General features: G+C 42.4%; 1 non-coding gene across 1 annotated transcript; it reads right to left on the bottom strand.

The window, feature by feature from the left end:
• Positions 1-20,069: 20,069 nt before the first annotated feature.
• Positions 20,070-20,142, bottom strand: trnav-aac (transfer RNA valine (anticodon AAC)). Its single transcript has one exon. It is a non-coding gene; the product is annotated as a tRNA-Val (tRNA).
• Between the last annotated feature and the right edge of the window lie 1,214 nt (positions 20,143-21,356).

Below are 21,356 nucleotides of genomic sequence, written 5' to 3'. Positions count from 1 at the left end.
TGGGTTACAGCGGTAGGGATAGGGATAGGCAGATGACTGCTCTTTCAGAGCACATCCAAGTACTTTTAAAAAATGTGATGATGGTTTCCGCATCTGCCATCCATTCAGACTGTGAGTTCCAGACTCCCAGATCTGTCTTGGTGAAGAACTGCTTCCTTATCACCCATTTAATCCTTCTACCAACTACATTAAATTTATACCCCGGTTAAATACCCATCTGCTAATATTGGGCGCAATGAATCATCAGGTCGAGAGGCAAGAGCACAAAATCTGAAAGCGAGAGACAGGATCAGAGGAACAGATAATGTTCTGGGGAGTGGACTTCAGGAAGTGCTGGAAATAAATTGCTGTCAGGTAGAGATAAATTATTCACTCTGGTGCGAGTGTCCAGCTCAATAATGGAAAACTGTAAAATTAGAAATATCACATTCAGTGATGAGTGAGGAATCAGTTTCTCACACAGAGGGTAGCGGAAATCTGGAATTCTCTTCCCTACTAAGCTTTTGAGGCTGAGAATCAAATGACAATATCAAAATACAGATTTGCAGAATTTTGTTCGGAGAGAATATTAAAATTTATGGAATTATCATGGGCAAATCAGATATATCAGCTGTCAAATACTTAAATGGCAGAACAGGCGTAAGGGTTGATTGGCCCCCTTCTGTTTCTAATTACCGATAACTGTAATATGATAGAAATATAAACAGCTGCAAATAAACATTGCATTTTATTAATATTTAACAGCAAAAAATCCGTGCCATCCACAACAAATCTATGGTCAGAGTGAAATTCTCGAAGCTGCTGTGTGACCTTCTTGTGGTTCTCTTGATTCACTCTCAAATTCCTCCCACACGTTGACATTTTTAAACGTTGACAGATCAAGGTGATGAACTATAAATCATTGTGCTCTGCACGGGTGGCTTCAAATCCCATTTTCGTCATTATTGCATTAAAAATTCGATATTTGTCGTATTTTGTCATTAACCTTAAACCTCATGTCGAAATTCACCTTTATATCGAAAGCATTCTACATTCCACTCATATCACGACTCAAATTATTAATATTTACTTTAAAAGGTAACCTTTGTTGGACCAAGTGGTGTGGGACTCTCAGAGAGCCAGCACAGGCAGGATGGGCCGAATAACATACTGCAGTTTCTTCAGAATCTGAAATTTCAATACGCGGTTGCTTTGCTTTATGGGCATGTTTCTGCCTTTCGGGATTTTACAGCTGAGTTTCAAGCAGTCCCGATTCAAACCATGGACGAACGAGGCTCAATTTTAGTCACAAATTAGCTTTTCAACTCCGATCGACATTCCAGAAAACATAAATATTTTAAATTAAATTTACGTGATCTCGTGCGATTTTCCCACGTCTACTGAAATCCCAGACCTGCACAGGAGCGATATGAAATTCAACTTACTCAGTAAGGTTAAATGTTTCCAGCTGTATTCGTCTCTGTGTCTCATTGAATGTCTTATACCCATTTTCGATTACGGCCAATGCACCACCTTCACATTTGGATTTCTGTATTCATGAGCTCGCTGATTTGGGAGAAACTTACATTTAGCTTCAAACCTCCATCCTCATGAAACATCGACTGCCGAGAATATCAGTCAGGCTTGTTTTTTCTAGCGCTGAAAAGATGTGAGAAGTTGGCTTTTGTATTGGTCCCATGATTCCGAATACAAACCGTACAGTGTTCTGTATTGGCCAGGAATCAAACCGGCTTGACCAGGCTTCCTGTACTGAGTAAATGGGTTGCGGATCATATCTTTCCATTCGGCACTTTACAACCGTCCGGTCTCAACAGTAAGTTCAATAAATCGGAGCTTAACCTGTGCTCCTGCTCTCGGGCAGCAGATGCAGGAAATATTCTGCTGTTCCCACAAACACTTTCGCTGGAGCATCTTTTGTTTCTTTACTGCACTATTACCATCCACGTTAGTGTGCATTAAATGCCGGAATATTGAGAAGATAAATCTCTCCCATAACAGTAAAGTCAACATTGGGCATTGGCTCAATATATTGGAAATATAACAGGTACGGAATAATACCTGTATAGTCACAAGAGAAATCTCACCCATCTGAAAAATGAATCATTATCCGGTCATGGGCTGTGCATATTGGAACGTGAATGTTTACTGAGTGTTCAGCAATTATATTCATAGAATGAAACCATCCCATGTTGGAAAATGGCTGTGTATATTGGAAGTTCAGTGGGCACTGTGTGTTAGAGAGAGCACATGGAGAGGAAAAATCTCTCATACATCAGTAAAGTATCAGAATTGAGTATGGGTTAGTTATATTGGAAATATAAAGGTTACTGATGTACAAAATGTAATACAATGTATTTTGAGCACATAAACTACCATTCGGCCAATCATGGCAGTGTCTATGTTTATGCTCCGCAAGGGCCTGCTTCCTCCCATCTGCATCAAACCCCTTCAATGTCAGCACTCGTATGCGTATATATACTTCCTTGAATGCATCTATTATTTCGGTCTTCCCCTGTTTGTCTCCTCTTAGGCACTCGCTCGGAGTCGAGGATGACTTGCTTCCTCACTATATTTTTTCTCAGGTGAGTGATGAGGAAATGCGAGAACCACAGTCTTTGTCACCAATTGGGCAGGCGGTGGTAGAAAGGACGGATGGGTGTGGTGCTTGGGTTGTCGTGGGCTTCTTCCCCTGTTTTTGCTTGGCTTCTGTGTGATTCCAGCGAAGAGACATGAGGTGTTTGGCGCCTTCCCAAATGTTTCTGCCTCACTTTGAGCCGTCTTAGTCCAAAGATTTTCAGATGTCGGTGGGAATGTAATAATTTTTCAAGGATGTTTTGAGAATGTCCTTGAAGAGTTTCTTCTGCCACCATGGACTCGCTTGCCCTGTTGGTGCTCTGAGTAGAGCACCCTATTTTGGCAGATTAATATCAGACATGAGGACGAAGTCACCTGTCCATCAGAGCTGATGGAGTGTGGTCAATGCTTCCAAGCTGGAGATGTTTGCCTGAGCGAGTATTCTGCCGTTGCTGTTCCAATGCTGCCAATGTATTTGCAGGAACTTGCCGAGGAAGCATTGTTGCTACTTCTCCAGTGATTTGAAGTGCCTGCTCTATAAAGGCTATGCCTGTGAAGCATGGAGGAGGGGGAACATCACTACAGCCCTGCAGGCATTGAGCTTGGTGCCGGGCTTCAGATCCTGCTCATTGAACAGACTCTTCCTCAGGTGACAGAACGTTGCACTGGCACACTGAAGGCGGTGTTGGACTTTGTCTTCGACGTCTTCCCTTGTTGACATTAGCGTTCCGAGGTATGCAAAATAGTCCACGTTGACCAAGGCCTCGGCATGGTTCTTGATAATAAGATGGCCTTATTGTATGGTGGTGCAGGTTGGTCGACAACCTATGTCTTATGGATGGTTAATGTGAGGCCCATGCCCTCGTACGCTTCGCTGCTGGTATTGACAAAGGCATGGAGTTCGACCTTCTACTGTGCACAGACGCAAGCATCCTCTGCATACTATAATTAAGTCGCAGATGGTGGCACGACCTTGGATATGGACTGGAGGTGATGGAGTTTGAAAAATTTCAGACTTATTCTGTAGATTAGCTCAAAAGTAGGGGAGAGCATATTGAGAGTCAGATGGATCATTGCAGAAAGGAAGATCGAGAAGAGCGTTGTTATGATGACTTAACCTTGCTTGACCCCGGTTCGCACGTGTGTGGTGGATCCGTTGTTCAGCATTATGGCTTGCATGTCATCGCGAAGCAGGTCGTGGATAATGAAAACAATTTGAGAGCAGTTGAAGTTGAAGAAGACACTCCATAATCCCTCACCTGTGACGGTGTCGAAGGCATTTTTGTGGTCAAAGTAGGTCCTGTCCAGTATTCGATGCTGCTCCCAGCCTTTTTCTTTAATTTGGCACGCAGTGATGAGCATGACCACTGTGCCCATTCGTGGGCTGAATCAGCACCACGAATCTTCAGTCACTTGGAGAATGTGATTGAGGTGGATTGTTCGGATGACTTTCCCTTGGGCAGACAGCAGGGAAACTCCTCTGTAAATACTGCAATAGGACTTATCACCTCTCTTGAGGATGGCCATCATTACAAACTTCTCCGAGATCCCCTGGCATGCTCTCCGCATTGCAAATGAGAGAAATTATTTCATGCATTCGCGCCAACAGATATTCCCCGCCATTCTTTAGTGCAGCAGCTGGGAATCCATGTGCTCACGATATCTTGTTGTTCTTCAATTATCGGATGGCCTTTGGAACCTCATGCCGGGCTGTGGTTATGATGAGTTCGAGGTGGGTAGCATGCTGTCGGATGGAATCGAGGAAACCTATCTCGAAGAGAGAGTCTCTGTTAAGAGATCTTGAAATACGCCTTCCAGCCGGCACTTACTGCTTCCCTGTCCTTGATAAGTACGGTTCCGATCTTGGCCCTCATTGAGGTGCAAACTTCACTGCTTGGTCCGTAGTTGGTCTTGACTGCGCCAATGAATCCATGCACACCAGGTTTATCAGCAAGTTCCTGGATCTCCTGTGTTATTTCTCTTCTTCATCTGTTCATTACATCGCTAGTTTTATCTTGGACCTCGGCCTCCAGATGTCTAAATAACTGCGTTCTTGCTCTCGAGTTTTGCATCTGCTTCATGATCAAGAATGCCTTGCATTTGTGGTGTGGCTTATTAGCTCCTGGATTTCCTGCTTATTCTTGTCGAACCAGTCTTGATGTTTCCTGGTGGATTTACCAAGCGTCTCGACAAAGGTGTTAAGTAGAGAGGCCTTGAACGCAGACCAGGCATTACGGACACTTTGTGCCTCCGGTTGACTGGAATTCCTGAAGTTGGTTGTGGGGCGTTGTCTGAATAGGGCTTCCTTAGTAGAGTATTTGAGTGATCAAGCTTTGGTTTTCCTGCGCCAGCGTTTCTGTTCACGCCGCTGTTTTGATTCTACATTAATTAAGTAACAGAGTGGATTAGCTGTGGCCCATGCAGCAGTCACCAGCTCCTGTCATGGCGTGGGTGATGTGGACGTCGATGCGATCCATCGCCCAGACGATAACATAGTCATTTTGATGGAACAATAACCCACCAACCCGGTGAAAGAATGGAAACACAGAATGCCCAGCTTCGGAATCAAGTTATGCCGATGGGTCAATAGCGGACTTTTATATATATTCTTTTGCTGCATTGAGCAATTATGGCAGTCAGCTTTCATAAGATCGACAACTGAACTGATTCAGAATGAACATCGTCTCAGTCTGGCCGATATATGCAGCACCGGGATTCCATTGCAAATGGAGCAGCGTCACAGACCGTGATATGACGGGCTGAAACCCAAAAATGCGCAGTGCTTCATGTAACTTTTTAAATGTAATTTGTTTATTGAAATTCTTAGTAAAACCAGGGATCGGAATTGACCTGGAATCGGACCCGCGTCTTCTCTGCTCCATATTTAAACAGCTGCTCCTCACTGCACCCTCCTATAGACAGGTTCTGAGGGATCATCATGGACCTGAAATATAAACTGTGTTTTGCTCCCAACGGATATTGCCTGACCGTCTGTGAATTGCCAGCATGTCCTGTTTATACCCTTCCTATAGATGCGGTTGCACTTGTCGGCTTTGGACCTTGTGCTGCAATGGTAGTGATTCTGATTCCAGATCAGACAGTGGGTACCAATCACGTCTACATCGCACATTTTCATTGGGCTAGCATCACTTTGAAAGATGAGCTATCCATTGTTGGTGAAATAAATATTCTCAGAACCAAGTGATCTGTTCCTATCAATTTACGCACACAGTTATTTTTTAATTTATGTTTTATATTTCAACAATATATAAGGCATGTGTTACGTTTATTGTTTGCACAATAACCATGTCTCCCGCGTGTCAGGCGAGTATTCTTCCCCTGAATCACCAAAGCTTACCTTGTTTTTGTCGTGTACAGAAGGACTGCACGAGTCTGAGTACAGGGAGCTAAACTTAGTGTGTCCTTTGACTCCTTTATTACAACTCCAGAGAGCGTAAGCAACATGCCAGACAACATGTTATACTGGCCCTGCACGTGTGTGCAGGGGATCATTAGGACACCAAAATTCGCGCCCTCTGGTGGCAAGTATTACATCGTTATATGCATACCATCACTCACAGCTTCGGTGCAAGTTATTTACAAGTTGAGGCGATCCACAGCATTTCGCCCCCTGGTTTATTGTCTAAGTTCAAACCCTGGCCCGTGTGAGTTGGACAGACCATTTCTGCGCTGCAACGCGGCTGCTCTGACCGGACTGTCAGGAACGGTGGATTCATCCTCGTGATTGCCAACGAGTTCGATTGCTGGTTGTGTGTGGTTTGGTGGATCGTCGATGGTGATGTCGTCTTCAAGTCGTATCTGGCTGTCAGTAAATCGCAAATTGGTCTGATCTAAATGCTTTCTGCACGTTTCGGAATTAACAGTTTGAGTATAAACAACCTATTCCCTTCCTTGGCAAAAATAGTGCCAGCTATCCACTTGGAACCATGGCCGTAATTCAGGACAAATCGAGGGTCGTTAACATCAATGTCACGTGAAACAGCCACGTGTTCGTGGTACATGTTCTGCCGGTGTCGCCGGGTTTGCACGTGATAAATTAGATCCAGGTGGACTAGAGAGAGCCTGTTTTTCTTTGTATTCTTTATTCACAATTCTTTATTGGAACTCCAGAGTGCCGAAACAGCATGGCAGCCAATCTTGTATACTGGCCCTGCCCTTGTCTGCAGATGACCACTAGGAATCAAGCAGTCGCGTCCTCTGATGGCAAGTATAATATAGTTACATACATAGCACTTTTGTATTTAATCTTCGAGCCAGCGCAATTAATGATTGCATTTATTTTAATGCAAAGTGAAGCACAATTATGCACAGCAAAGTATTTCAGATGCTAAAAAAGAATTCCTTCAGCAACTGCTCCAAAACCTCACAGGTCCAGAACAAGGCACTGCCAATCAGATCTGCTCTTGCTTTGTAAACAGCCGCTCCTCTCTGCTCCCGCTCTGTAACCAGCCGATCGTCTCTGCTCCCGCTCTTTGACCTTCTGCTCATCATGCTCTGCCTCTTCACAACCCCCACGTGTGTAACACATCCAATGAGACACAGAGCCGCAGACACCCGGAATCCAATAATTTTACTCAATTGGTTGGTTTTAACGTTGCTCCTGTGAAGCTGTGTGATTTCGGACGATGTACAAAATACGTGCAAATTCATACATTTTAATTTAAATTATTAATCTTTCTGCAGTGCCTTTCGGCTGTGAAAATGTGATTTTTGACTCAACCCTTGAGACAATAGTCAAGGAATTGCATCCAGGATCTGTCGCATTTCAAAGCTGAAAATCCCAAAGCGAGAATCAAATCGGTCGACCAACGAGCCTCCGAAAAATAAAACAATGCAACTCATTACGTATTCAAATCTCATATTCTGTCGGTAAAGATTTAAATTTAAAGCCCAGCCTGCCTGTGCTGTGTCCATGAGAGAGTTATCAAATTAGTCCCAATCCCCATAATCCTACAATTTTTTTTCCTTTCAATGTAAATATTAGTAATTTGTGAAATGACATGAGCTGAGTATAGCATAGTTGGAGCAACAGGTGAATTTGGCATTAAGCTTAAGCGATGAACAAAAGAAACTGAAGCATTAAATGTTGAAGCCAATAATAACGAGGATTATATTCGCATCCGCGCATTAGCGCACAAGCTATTAGCAGACCTTTGCCTGAACCAGTCGGCCACCATGTTTTGCTGCAAGAGTGTAATCAGTCTCTCAGCTTTCTGATTTTTGCATCCAAACAGCAATCTCTCGCGAAAAACGGAACTCAACGCTTGTCGTGCCCATGCACCAATTTGCAACAATGTTGAAAGAATACAACTGGCGTCTGTCAGTAAAAGGCCTTTTCTTACGTAAGGTGAGGCAGCGCCAGAACTGTTATGTAGTGAAGCAGTTTCAATGCAGAGAAAAATAAACGATTGAGTTGGGGAATTCAATGCCCACGACAGAACTTCTTTGGTATTGAAGTCAGGCGCCTTTTCCATTAACCCACGCAGCCACTGCTGCCGCCATTACAGTTATTGAAGGGAGCATTTTCAGGAAAGAACTATTGTTTCTGGAAGGCAGTAAAAGCTGAGAAAACAGGCCCGTTTGAAAGAGTATACATGTTTCTACTGGCAAAAAAATAATACGTGTTTAAGAAAATAAAGATTGATGTGCTGCTGTGTTCTATCAACAGTTGCCGGAGAGGACAAAAGATAAAATGTAAACTGTACCATAACTCGGATTTGAACCGAGGTTGCTGCAGACACACCGGAGAGTACTAACTATTAATACGATCACGGTACCCTACATCAGTTACTGCAAGTCTGTTTTGACAAAAACACAGTCTTAAACAGCACTGCTGGATTATATTGATCAAGCAAAAATTAGCCTCACCATAAATTATGGCACCGGTGGAATTCCACCGACACCCTGCAGCGATTGGAGTGTCAATCCAGAATGGAAACTGGAGCTGTGGTAGTTATATTTAAAAACCCTTTCACGCGGGAAGAATTTCGTCCATTGTGGGTAGTGAAAATAAATTAGGCCGCATTGATGGTTGAACCCAAAACTGTTGCATTAATAAGACAAGTGCTTTGACAACTTAAGCCACGGAGACAAACCACAACTTTACTTGCTTGCCTTCACTGACTAATTTCAGTCAGCTACCTGTCACTGCCTTTGGATTCCGAGGCTGTATTGGATCTAATCATCTCGCTTGTCTATTCTGCTATCTGACTCGATTCTGCAGCTACCTCTCGCTGCGTTTATCTGAGTTGCAATCGGTGGTTTGATGCTGAAGGAACTCCAAAGTTTCTTTCGACCATGAACAAAATGAAAACGTAGGAACATAAGAAATTAGGGCAGGAGTAGTTCATTTGGCCACTCCAGCCAGCTCCGACATTCAATAAGATCATGGGTGCTCTGCTCATGGACTCAGCTCCACTTCCCTGCCCGCTCTCCAGAATCCTTTAAACAATTAACACTCAAAATTCTGTCTATCTCCGCATTAAATATATTCAATGACACAGCCTCCACAGCTCTCTGAGGCAGCGAATGCCTCAGATGCACTACCCACTGAAATAAGATATTTCTCCTCACCTCAGTTTTAAATGGGCGGCCTCTGATTCAAAGATTATGCCATCTCGATCTAGTCTGCCCTATCAGTGGAAACATCCTCTCTGCTTCCACCTTGCCAAGCCCCCACTTAATCTCATACGTTTCGATAGGCTCACCTCTCATTCTTCTGAATTCCAATGAGTAGAGGCCCACACGACTCAAATTTTCCACATATGTCAAACTCCTCATCGCTGGAATCAACCTTTTGAAACTTACCTGAACTGCCTCCAAAACGAGTATATCCTTTCGTAAATATGGAAAACAAAACTGCACGCATTAATCCAGGTGTGGCCTCACAAATACGCTGTACTACTGTAGCATGACATCCCAGCTTTTATACTCCAATCGCCTTTGCAAGAAAGGCCAAGATTCCATTGGCCTTCCTGATCACTTGCTGTACCTGCACACTACGCTTTTTGTGTTTCATGCACAAGTACCACCAGTTCCGCATGTACAGCAGCACTTTGCAAACATTCTACATTTAAATAATAAATAGCTCTTAATTTTTGCTGCCCTCATAATTTCCAACATTATACTCCATCTGCCCACTTACTTAGCCTGTCTATTTCCTTTTGCAGATTTTTTGTGTGCTCTTCATGCAATGCTTTTCCTCCCATCTTTGTATCGTTGGCAAACTAAGCAACGTTACACTCGCTACATTCCTCCAAGTTGTTAATATAGATTGTAAATAGTTTGAGCCCAGCACTGACCCGTGCAGCACCCCCCTGGTTACAGATTGCCATCCTGAGAATGAACCATTTATTCCTACTCTGCGTTTTCTGTTCATTAGGCTATCCTCTATCAATGCTACTATATTACCGCCTAGCACGTGAAACGTTATCTTGTGCAGTAATATTTTACGTCGCAAATTGTGAAAGGCTTTCTAGAAGTCCAGATACACCACATCCACTGGTTCCCTTTCATCCACCCTGTTCCTTACGTACTCAAAGAATTCTAGCCAATGTGCCAAAAAGGAATTCCCCTGCTTGAATCCATGCTGAATCTGCCTGACCTAATTTTGCTTCTCCAAATTTCCTGCTGCTTCTTATTTAATAATGGACTTCAACATCTTCCCATCCACAGAAGTTAGGCTAACTGGTCTATAGTTATTTGCGTTTTTATCGGCCTCCTTTTTTAAATAGGGGTGTTATATTTGTTGTTTACCAATCTGCTGGGACCATAACAGGATCCAGGGACTGTTTTTAAATTGCAACCAATTCATCCACTATTCCTGCCGCTACTTCCCTTAAGACGCTAGGATGCAAGCCATAGGGTGCAGAGGACTTTTCTGCCTTTAGTCCCATTAGCTTACATAGTGCCACAACGTTAGTGATTTTGATTGTGTTCAGTTCCTTCCCCCCTATAGCCCCTTGACTATCCATTGTTGACATATTATTAGTGTCCACTACCTTAAATAATAAAACACAATGTTGTTCAGAGTTTCTGCCATCTCGTTTTTTCCCAATACTAATTCTCCGGTCTCGTCCACTTCGGAACCAACATTTAGCCTAGCCACAACTTTCATTTATATATACGTATAGAAACTCTTGCTATGTGTTTTTATATTTCGGGTTAGTATACTTTCATAGTTTATCTTCCCATTCTTAATCATTTTTTTGTAATTCTTTCTTGCTTTTAAACGCTTTCCAATCTTCTGCCTCCCACTAGTTTTGGCCATATTGATGTCCTTATTTCGAATTTGATACCGTCCTTTATTTCATTAGTTGGACATGGAAGGCTATCGTTTCGCTTTCGCCGTTTCCTCCTCAGTGGAATTATATTTTTCTTGAGAGTTGTGAAATATCTCATTTTATGTACACCGCTATTCATCAACCATTCATCAACCTCATGATTTGACTTGTGGTTTGGTTTTATAAAGTTAAAATGTAATTAACTAGCGCATCTAGGGCAAGACTCGAACCTGCAAACTTTTGATAATATTCATATTTGCACAAGAATCACACACCTTGTTATTTAAGTCACATCGTATCTGCAATTAACATTCATGTAATGACGATAATGATAGATTAACGCCCCTGATTGTATTTATTTCAGTTCCATTATGTACACTCCAACAGCGGATGTGAACCATTCACTGATAGAAATACGAGAAGTTCGAAAATCGAACCACAATCAAAGCGTTTCCTCACCGCTTCCTTTCCTGCTTTTCTACTGCCCTTGGGCTATTTCTTTTAATCTTGACCTCCACGTAAAACCTCCTAATTCAATTCAATTAATCCACAGCTGAGGCTCTTAATCTAAGCCGCAGATGGCATTTCATCAACTCACTCCCCAGTCAGTGCCAAATTTTTGCTCCCGAGCTGTCTCCTTAAGGATTGTCCCCCATCCGTAACATCACCCGACACCTCCGCTACCGTCACCCATCAGCTGCTGAAATCCTGACCATGCCTTCGTTATTTCTGACTTGTCAACTCCAACGCACTCCTTACTGGCCTCCCACGATCTACCCTATCTAAAGTTGAGGTTGTCCCAAAAATCTCTGTCCCAAAACTCGCATCAATCCCATTCACCCAGCACCTGATGGTCGCTCACCGATATTGGCTGGCGCTGAAGCAATGCTTTGATTTCAAAATTCTCATTGTTGTTTTCACATCTCGTCATGGCCTCGCCCCTCCCAATGTCATTAATATCCTCCATCCCCATAACCACTGAAGATATAGGCACTCTTCTAATTCTGCCATCTTGAGTATCCCTGATTATAATCGTTCAACAATCGCTGGTCATCCCTTCAGCTGCCTGAGCCCTAATCTCTGGAATTCCTAGCTAAACCTCTCCACCTATTTCACTACTTTAGGACGCTTTGAAACCTAGCTCTGTGACAAAGCTTTTGCTCATCTATTCTAATATCTCCTGATGTGGCTCGATATCAAATTATCGTTTTTTACCATAAGAACATAAAAAATACGAGAAGAAGTAGGCCATTTGGCCCCTCGAGCCCATTCTGTCAATGTGTTTGATCATGGCTCATCTGGTCATGGACCAAGCTGCACTTCCCATCACGCACACGGTAAGCCTTTGCCCTCTTATCGCTCAAAAATATATATGATGACCAAACCTTCACAGTTCTCTCGATCAGAAAATTCCTTAGATTTACAACTCTCTCAGGAAAAAAACATTAATCTCAGTTTTAAGTGGGAGGTTCTTTATTCTGAGACTATGTCCCCTCGTTTTAGTTTCCCCGATGAGTGGAAATATCCTCTCTGCATCACCTTTTCGAGCCCTCTCATTTTCTTACAAATTTCAATATCAACACCTCTCATTATTCTGAACTGCTTTCAGTATAGGTCCAACCTACTCAGCCTATCTTCATAAGTCAACGTTCTCATCTCCGAAATCATTCTGGTGAACCTTCTCTGTACAGCCTCCAATGCAAGTCTATCTGTGTAACTAAGGATACCAAAACACTATGCAGTACTCCTGGGGTAGCCTCACTAATACCCTGCATATGTGTACCGGGACTTCTCTGCTTTTATACTTCATCCTTCTTGCAATAAAGGCCAACAAATCATTTGCGCTCCTGATTAATTGCTGTACCTGAATACTGACTTTTTGTGTTTCATGCACACAGCTCCCCAGGTCTCTCTGTATTGTAGCAGGTTGCAATTTTTCTCAAATTAAATTATAATTTGCTTACCTAGTATTTCTGTCAAATTGGATAATCTCACAATATCCCACATGATTCGCCGCCTGCCAAAGGTTTGCCCACTCATTAGCCTGTCTATCTCCCTTTGCAGATGTTTTATATCCTCCTCACAATTTGCGTTCCATACCATCTTGGTATCATCAGCAAACTTGGCTAAATTACACTCGGTCTCTTCATATAAGTCATTAATACAGACTGTAAATAGTTGAAGACTCAGTACCCTGACCCTACGGCACCCCACTCGGCGGCTTTGCCAACCGTACAAGGTCCCATTTATTCCGACTCTCTGTTTTTTTGTTATTTAGCCAATGATAATACATTACCGCCAAATCTATGAACTTCTATCTTGAACAGCAAACTATTATGTGGCAGCTTATCGAATGCCTTCTAGAAATATAATTACAGCACGTGCAGTGGTTCCTCCTGATCCATCTGCTCGTTACATCCTCAAAGAACTCCTGAAAAATGGTAAGCATGATTTCCCTTTCAGAAATCCATGCTGTCTCTGCATTATTGCATCACGCTATTCCAAATGTCCCAGGAGGTGGGAACAGGTAAGACAAGGCGAGAAAAATAGAGCTGAGACAGGGAGACATCAGTTCCATGGGTCGCGAACAGGCTGAAGCGATTGTTGTATTTGGCTGCGCGGGTTGGGGAACGATGAGGTTAGCGGCCGTGTGGGAAGATGCCCAGAGGAGCTGAGATCAGTGACCTTCTTGGTAACGATGACCTGATGTTCGCTCGTGGGCCATGGTCCAGGCTGAGCAAGGATGAAGTGTGAGACTAATGGGAACAATTAATGATTAAACACTGTGTCAGTTTTTATTTCCACTTCTTTCAGAAAGACAGAAGAATTAGGAGCAGGAGCCAGCCATTCGGCCCCTCGATTTTGCTGCGATATTCAATGATATTATGGCTGATTTTCAACCTCAAATCTACATTCCTGCACTGTCCCATATCCCTTAATGCCCTTAATTTTCCTTAATCTATCGACCGCTGTCATGTGTATACTCAAAGAGTGACCCTCCACAGCCCTCTGGGGTAAATAATTCAAAATATTCACCACCCTCTGATTGTAAACGTTTATCCTCATTTCTGTCCTAAAGAGCAGATCTTTTATTCTGAGACAGTGCCCGCTGGTTCTAGACTCCCATGACAGAGTAAACGTCCTCTTTGCATTTGTGTTGTCAAGTACTCTAAGAATGCCGTATATTTCATTGAGTTCACCTCACATTATTCTAAATTCGATCGAATATTTTCCTAGTCTACTCAATTTCTTCTCATCGAACTATCGCAACATTCCAGGAATCAGTCTGGTGAACCTTCCTTTCTCCCTCTCTATCCTTCCTGAGGCTATGAGACCCCAACTGTACACATCCCTTGCACTGCAAACAAAACAACGGCTGTGAACCGTTCACTTATTGAGAAACGAGAATTCCAAAGTTAAACTCCATTCCGTGCACTTCCTCCTCGACTGCTTTTCTGCTGCCGTCAGGAAGGTTCTTTGCTTCTTGAATTCCTTCCAAATCCTCCTCAATCCCATAACGTAAATTACAGTCCATTAAACTATACCACTGACTGCATGCAACCAAATCCTTCCTCGTGGCTGCCAACCTTTTACTTCTGAGTTATGGAGTATCCCACGTGCATAACATCAGCCATCTCAACCCTTGCCTCAGCGCGTCTGCTGCTGAAATCCTTATCCATACATTTGTTGCCTGGACTGGACTATTCCAATGCACTCCTGGGTGGCCACCAACGTTCTACACTATGAAAACTTGTGCTCATCCAGAAAATAGACAGCCTGTGTACTAACTGGCACCAAGCCCGTTCACCCATCGCCCCTGTGCTCACTGACCTACATTCACTCCCGGTTCAGCAACTCATCGATTATAAAATCTCATCCTTGCTTTCAAACCGCTCCATTTCCTCGCCCCTCCCTATCTCTGTCTGCTCCTCCAGCTCCATAAATCCCTGACAAATCTTCACTCCTCTAATCCTGTCTCGTTGAGCGCCGGTGATTATAATCACTCAACCATTCGTGGCAGTATCTTCAGCAGCCTGGGCTCTTAGCTCTAGAATTTCCTTACGAAATCTCTGAACCATTCTAACTCTTTCTCCTCATAGAATAATAGAAATAATACAACACTGAGGGAAGCCATTTGTCCCATTGTGTCTCTGCCCGCCGACAAATAGCTAACCAGCCTAACCCGACCTCCAACACGAGGACCGTAGGCCTGTTGGATACGGTTCTTTAAGTGCACTTCCAAGTACGTTATAAATAATGGTGAGGGTTTCTGCGTCTACCATCCTTTCAGCTAGTGAGGTCCAGACACCCATCATCACTTGGATAAATTTATTCCCCTTATCTCCTCTGTAATCATGATACCAACTACTTTGCTTCGATGCGTCTGGTTTTTGACCACACACCTAAGGCAAATGTTCTTTCTAATGTCCTTGCTACCCATTCTATCTAGAGCCCTCGTATTTCATGCACCTCAATTCAATCTTCCAACTGCCTCGTCAATTCCAATTAAAATAAAACATAGTTCAGCCAATCTTTCCTCATAGCTTCAATTTTCCAGTCTATGCAACATCCTCGTAATGTCCACTGTGCCCTCTCGAGTGCAATCAAATATTTCCTGTAATCTCGTGAGCAGAACTGCAGCAATACTCTAGCTGCGCCTTAACAATTGTTTTGCAGTTGTTCCATAACTTCCCTGCTCTTACATTATATCCCTCGGCTCATAAAGTAAAGGATTCCATATGCCTTTTGAACTAAATAATCGACCTGTCCTCCAAATTTAAGGATCTGAGGGCACACACTCGAAGGTCCCTTTGTTCTTGAATAAATCTTAGTATCCTGCTATTTTGTGTGAATTCGCTTGCCTTGTTGCACCTCCCCGATTGTATAAGCTCACACTTCCCTGGATTGATTGCCATATTTCTCTTTTCTACCCACATGACTGATCAATCGATATTTTCCTGCTGTCTAAACTTCCTTCCTCACTGTCAAACACACAGACAATTTTTTTATCATTTGTGAACCTTTTTACCATGCTCCCTACATTTATGTCTCAATCATTAATGTGAACTACAGAAAACCAGGGACTGAGCACTGAACCGTACAAACCCCATTGGAAACAGCCTTCCTATCGCATCAACCTTTTTCTTTCAGCCACTGAGCCAATTTTCGATCCGATTTGCAACACTCCCTTAAATCCCATGGTCTTTAGCTTAATTGATCAGCCTGGAGTGTGAAACTTTGTAAAAAGTCTTTTTAAAATCCTTGTGGACCTCTATGTAACCTCATCAAACAATTCAATGAAATATGTCAGACACGACCTTCCCTCAACAATTCGATGTTGACTGTTCATTTGAATCAATGCCTTTCAAAATGAAGGTTTGTACTGTCGCTCAGCGTTGATTCCAAAAATTTCCCCACAACCAGGATGACAGTAACTGTCTTTAATTATTCGCTGTTTCACTTTATCCCTTTTTAAATAATGATACAACGTTAGCAGTTAGCAATATTTTTTTACTTCTCCTGCACCTAGGGAGGTTGCTCAAATGATGGTTAGAGCCTCCACAATTTTGCCACTTCCTTCTTTTAATAGCCTAGGATATATTTCATTGCGTCCTGGAGATTTATTTACATTCGTAGATGCCAAACCCCTCAATCATTGCTTCCTTACTATGTTTATCCCATCCAATATTACATTCCCTTCTTCCTTACCTTTAACGCGAGCATCGTCGCTCTCCTTTATTAAACCGCTGCAATACTTTTGTTGAGTACCATTACCACATACACCACATCCACACATAGATTACCATTTTGGTCGCTAAATGCCCTATTCTGCCATTCGTTATCCTATTGTTATTTATGCAATTGTGAAATATCTCCGTGTTTCTTTGATTCAACGTGCAAGTATTTTTCATGTTTTCTCTTTTCTTTCCAAAATTCATTTTTAATTTCACCTCGAGGCTTACTGCAGTACTGGGATCTCGGTTGCTGATATAAGCTTCCTCTCTTACCCTTATCTTTCACTGTATGCAACTTATTATCTAGGCGGCTCTAGATTTGGCAGATGTTGCAGTTTTTCTTTCCAGGAAAATGTTGACACTGAACTTGTATCTCCTTCTTGAATACCTCCCGTTGCTCTGACACTGATTTACCTTCAGTGAGCTGTTTCACGTCCACTTTTTCATTCATCGAATCATGAAATCACAGAAATTTACAGCACAGAAGGAGGCCATTTCTGCCCGTCGTGTTTGCACTGTCCAATAAAGAGCTATCCAGCCTAATCCCACTTTCCAACTCTTGGTCCATAGCCCTGTAGGTTACGGCACTTCAGATAGACATCAAAGTATTTTTAAATATGGTGACCATTTTTGCACCTACCATCCTTTCAGGCAATGCGTTCCAAGCCCCCCTCCCCCAATCGGCGCCACCAATATCTGTGTGAAGAAATTTCCTCTCACTCCGCTCTAAACCTCCTACCAATTAATTTAAAGCTAGGCCTCCTGGTTGCTGACTGCCTCTGATAAGGGAAAAAGGTCCTTCCTCTCCCCTTTATCTCGGCACCACATAATTAAACAACTTAAAAGTTCTCCCCTCAGCCTGCTGCGTTCTGGAGAAAATAAACCCAGCGTGTCTAATCTTTCCCCATAGCTTGAATTCTCCATTCCAGGCCACATCTTGGTAAATCTCCTAAATACCCTGTCTCGTGCAATCACGTGTTTATTGTAATATGGTGACCAGAACTTCACGCAGTACTCTATCTGTGACCTGCCTAGTGCTTTCCACAGTTCAAGAATAACTTCCCTGCTCTTGTAGTCTAAGCCTCGGGTAATTAAGGAAAGAATTTCGGATACCTTCTTTACGCCCTTTTCTGCCTGTGCTGCTACATTCATGGGAATGTGGATATGCATTCAACATTCCCTATGTTACTGTACACTTCTCACTGCCCTACCATTTAATGTGTATTCCTTTGTATTGTATAACCATCCCCAAATACATAACATAATACTTCTCCGTATTAAATTTCATTCACCATAATTTTGCTCAGGTGAACAGTTCATTGATACCTAGCTGCATTCAGGATATTTCTTCTTCATTATCATCCACACAGCCAATGGTTGTGTCATCTAAAATCTTTTTAATCATACCCCCTTCATTCAGGTATACATCATTGATATATACCACAAAAAGCGATGTACCTTCTACTGAGCCAAGAGGATCCCCACTCGAACAGCCTTCCAGTTATGAAAACATCTATTTCTCTTTGCTTCCTGCCTCCAGGAAAATTTTGGATCCACCTTGCCAATTTGCATTGGATTCCAAGGGCTTTTACGTTAGTGAGCATTCTGCCATAAGTAACCTTGTCAAAAGCCTTGATAAGATCCATATACACTACATAAAATGCACTACCCTTACGGACAATCCTTGTCAGAAAATGTAATCAATTTCGTCACACACGACCTTCCCTGAAAACATCTATGCTGACTGTGCTTGATCAAACCGAGCCTTTGTAATGAATATTTATCCTGTTCCTCAAACATTTTTCTAATAATCTTACCACAACCGAGGTTAGGCTGATTGGTCTGTAATTGATCATCGATCCCTTTCTCCCTTTTTCAACAAAGATACGACTTAGCAGTCCTCCAGTCCTCTGGCACCACAACTGCAGCCAGAGTATTATGATTGTCAGACCCTCTGCTATTTCCTCTTTTGCTTCTCTTAACAGCCTGAGTACATTTCATGTGGCTCTGTGGATTTTTCCACTTTCAAAGCTGTTAAACCCCATAATACTTCCTCGATTACTATGTACATTTAACTTAATATTTCAAGTTCCTCCTCCCCAATTGCAACGTCTGCATCGCCGCACACTTCTGTGAAAACAGATGGAAAGTATTCATGATGATCCATCAATTTATATTCCATTTCCACTCATAGATTACTTTACGGTCTCTACTGAACCCTATTCTTTCTTTAGGTATCCTCTTGCTCTTAATGTATTCATAAATTTTTGGGTTTTCTTTTAATGTACTTGAAAAATATTTTCATGCTCTCACTTTGCTTTAATAATTTCCTTTTTAATTTCACCTTTGCACTTCCTATAATCTTCTAGAGTTTCTGATGCATTGATGCATCGCTATGGCATAAGCCCCCATATTTTCTTTTATTCCACCCTGTAAGCCACTTGGCATCCAGGGCGGCTTTGGAATTGCTAGTCCCACCCTCTTTCTTTAAGGGAACGTACTTGCTCTGAACCCTGAGGATCTGCTCCTTGAATGTCTCCAATGCTCTGACACAGTTTTGCCTTCAAGTATCTCTTTCCAGTCAACAATGGCTAAATCCTATCTCTGCTTAACAGAATTGGCTTTTCCCCAAAAGAGATTATTTATTCCGTGTCTAAATTTGTATTTTTCCAGAACTACACTAAATCTAACTGAATTATGATCATTCGTACCAAAATACTCTCCCACTGATACCCCTTCCACCCACTCATCTTCATTAGATCAAACTAAATCAGAATCGCCCCCTCCCTTCTTTGGCTTGCAATATAATGGCTATGTTATGTTCTTATGTTCTAATAATGATCTCCTGAATGGATTGTACGAATTCCGTCCCTCTATGTGTTTCGCACAAATTATTTCCCAGTTAAAATTATTGTAGTTGAAAACGACTTCTATTCCTCCCCTATAACTTTGCCAACAATGTTGCTCATCTCTCTCATTCTGGCTGTTTGGGAGTCTATATTACACTGCCAGCAGTATGATCGCCGTTGTTATGTTGTTCAATTCATCCCATATGTCTTGAATTGATCATCCATCATGCACAGTAACTCTCCTATGATGCAATTGTTTTTTTAATCAACACTGCGACCTATCCCCACCCCTCGTTTTTCCCCATCTCTCTCCTACCTAAAAACCATCCAAGCCTGAATGTTCAGCTAACATATCTGCACTAATTTAATAATCTCTCACAGCTGAACTGAATGCATGGAATGTGCAGTTTTGAGATGAGGTTTCTCCACCGTCAGGGCTGCCAACGGGAGGGAGTGAGAAACACTGTGCACAACTTGAGTGTGTGCATAACTGTGCAGAGAAATCAGCAAATGCAACAGCGTCATGAGACACTGCATTCTGTTCATATTGAACCACAAATATGAATTATTCAATTTGTTACAATCATTAATGAAACACGTTTGCAAAATGTTTCCGCCCGGTTTCGAACCACGAACCTTTAGCGTGTTAGGCGAATGTGATAACCACTACACTACGGAAACGCTATGGTAGCACCAGTGTTGGGAACATAACCAGAGCTTTAAGCTCAACAGCTGGCCGACACTTCACGAGCTTCCGGAATGAGAATTGAATTACGGTGCTTTATTTAGCAAGGTTTTGAGTGTGGCAGGAATTGATCCTGTGTTTCTCAGACTTTATACATAGTAACAAGAGTGGCCATTCCTCAGGAAGTGGTTAGAATCTGGAATACACTACTTGAAAGGGCGGTGGAGGCAGACTCAATCTTATCTTTGAAAATGGAGTTGGATAATATCCGAAGGAATAAAATTGCACAGCTGTGGGTAACTAACGGGGGTGTGGGACTAGTTGAGAGTTGGCATGGACTCGACGGGCCGAATTGACTTTTTCCGTGCTGTAACCATTCCCTTATTCTGTGATTCTATAAGTTAGTGGCACAGTTAACAGTGTGCGTGGAAGTTGAATAATGCAAAGGGAAATGGATTGAGTCGGCACCACAAGAGGCATCTGATTCAGAAGATTCGGGCGCGCGAAAAGTCGGGTTTAATGACTTTAAAAGCATCATTTTTGTTTTGTGAATTTTCGGTCAGATAAATGTTTGTGTGTCTTCTCGATGTTATTCTTGCAGAATGTATATTTTCTTTGCTGTTTCACAATAACCGGTCCCTTGCTCTACAGTCCTTCTCACTGTATCCCCAGTCTCATGTATTGTTAACAGCAATGACATTTTGAAGCAGACAACTAAAGCACAGTGTCTAAAATGTTTTAAGAGGTAAATTGCAGAGCACAGAGAAATGATTTTATTGAGGACTATCCTTCAGGTAACATTTCTTTAGTTGTGCAAATGAAGATCATCAGTTAATAACATTTAACGATGATACATTCTCTACATTTCGAAAGGCACAGGTTAATCAGGACAGTCCGCACGATTGTTTTAAGGAATGGTCGCGTTTGACTAACTTGAATGCATTTTTGGAGGAGTTCACCAGGAGGGTCGATCAGTAGTGCATACGATGTCGTGTATATGGATTTTCTTAATGCTTTCGCTAAGGTCCTACATGGCAGACTGGTGATGAATGTAAAAGCCTATGTGATCCAGGGCGAAGTAGCAAATTGGATTCAAAATTGGTTCAGATGCAGGAAGCAAAGGTTAATGTTTGATGGGTGTTTTTTGAGTGGAATGATATTTTCAGTGGGGTTCCGCAGTTTTCAGTGCTAGGTCCATTGCTTTTTGTGT

The sequence above is a fragment of the Pristiophorus japonicus genome, unplaced genomic scaffold (assembly GCF_044704955.1).
Source record: "Pristiophorus japonicus isolate sPriJap1 unplaced genomic scaffold, sPriJap1.hap1 HAP1_SCAFFOLD_109, whole genome shotgun sequence".
NCBI lineage: Eukaryota > Metazoa > Chordata > Chondrichthyes > Pristiophoridae > Pristiophorus > Pristiophorus japonicus.
Note: the sequence above shows the minus strand (reverse complement) of the source record. Positions and strands in the feature narration are given on the sequence as shown.